Source organism: Diadema setosum, chromosome 8, assembly GCF_964275005.1.
Source record: "Diadema setosum chromosome 8, eeDiaSeto1, whole genome shotgun sequence".
Classification (NCBI taxonomy): Eukaryota; Metazoa; Echinodermata; class Echinoidea; order Diadematoida; family Diadematidae; genus Diadema; species Diadema setosum.
This window is the reverse complement of record NC_092692.1, coordinates 30599779-30601844: the sequence shown is the minus strand read 5'-3', so window position 1 is coordinate 30601844 and position 2066 is coordinate 30599779.

Genomic DNA, 2066 nt, shown 5'->3' with positions numbered 1-2066 from the left:
CTCCTTTCAAATTATACACACAATAATATTTGAATACATAGCATATACTGTCACTCAAAAACAAAAGAAACCAACCCAACAACAACAACAACAACAACAAAGAATCAGCAGCAATCACGCACATTTGACATTCCTCGTATAAATTACCCTGTATCTGCACTGGCAACTAATAGAAAAGTGTGACAATCACCGAATAAATAGTTGAAGCCGTTTAAAGACTCTCGAGCCGAATTCATTCAACGAAGCAGAAAAGAGCGAAAGAAGAATGAAGAAGAAAAAGAAAGGACTGGATCGGAAGGTAGCACAAACTGTCTTCAGATTATTCAAAATGCATATAACTTCTTCACATCCGACATGTAAGTTCTGTTGGAAAAACAGACTACAGATTCTACAGCCAGAAATTGAAGTTTTGAATTTAGTAATAAAGTTCACCCAACAAACAAATTTAAATTTCAAATTGATGTCAAAAAGTCATAGAAAAAAAAAATCTTTGCCCAATTGTCCAAGAAGGTCACAAATGATTTTTGACTAGTCCCACATTACTATTTATGGTGTCATTGGTGTTCCCTTTCCGGGTTGGCCTTTGCATGGGTCATTTCAGGCTTACAGTTTCATTTGACAACCTTCTTGTTGAACATAACTGGAGAAAGGATGGGGAACAACCAAGAGAATGCATTCTTTGAAGTTGGATGAACTTTGTGGCTTGCTAAGCAAATTCACATACACGTATTATGAAAATGGAACAAAATGTACAAGCACAAACCAGTGCTTATGGCATATTTCATACTCAACTTTGACAGCTTTCAAAGCAGTTGGAAACATAATATATTCTGTGTCCAGACACAGATAAATAGCCTCAAGAGTATACCCAATAAACAATTACAATTGTGGCGATACATGACGGTGTAAACCTGTATGCTATATGCCCAGCATCACAATACCTACGTCTCTACATTATGATATATTATCAATACAGAGTATATCTTGAATGTTTTCAGAGTGTAACTTTATGCCTTGATAAGTGATGATATGTGATGATACGTTAATACACAATCAATACAAGTCTCTGGAATTCTAGGCAATATTTTAAGGGTTAAGTCATTTTTGGGTATAAAAGCCTTTAAGTTTTTCTGCCTTTGTGGAGTTATAACGCATGCAAGTTGACACTTCTCTGAGTCAACTGATGCCAGAGATCATCTGCTCTTACCTTTATTGCCTTATTCTAGTCATATCTGGAAGCAGAGAAGCAGAATGACATTATTGCACACATCTGTGTGCCCTTCTGCATCTTACAGACAGGCAGCTTTTATAGCACAATGTCCCCCCCTTGTGAGGATACACTATGCATTGCTCTCCATAGTGTGTGCATATGTTTGTGTGTATGTGTATTTAATCTTTGAGAGTATTTACACACTTAGTGGTAAAAATTGCTCTCATTTGCAACATTTTCATGTTAGCAATACAACATATAGCACACATTTACAAATTAAAAATTAGGGTTCCTTTCCTTCAAATACAACACATTAATGATATGCATTTCTGTGACCCCCCCCCCCCAAAAAAAAAAGCAAAACAAAACAATTAAAAGAAAAAGAAAAACCTAATTTGACATTGGTTGGAAGAAGGAGTGAAGTACCATGCCATGACGCTTTTGCAATTTCATGAAAGGTCATTTCTTTCACTGCACATGTGTATGGCATGAAGTCCCGACATTATTGGTGTGATGACCTGCAAAACAGAATGCTCCCCAATCCCTGGCAGTCTTTCATTTTGTTGACATTCTCTTCACACTGGTTGTAAAAAGCTACTGTGTAATTACTATACATTCACACTAACCACAGATAAACTGGCATGATGCATTAACAACTAGTCATCTGTACTTCTGGAATAGGCGCCACTGGGTGAGATTAAGTGAAAGTCATGCACACTTTTGACATGTCCGGAAATGCAGCTGCAAGCAGATCTGACAGAGAAAAGCTTCAATTGGAATCAACAAACAAGCCATTAGCTGTCCTGCCAGCATACTACCGAACCATTTATCTGGACCACAAGATTGCCAGTAGGAA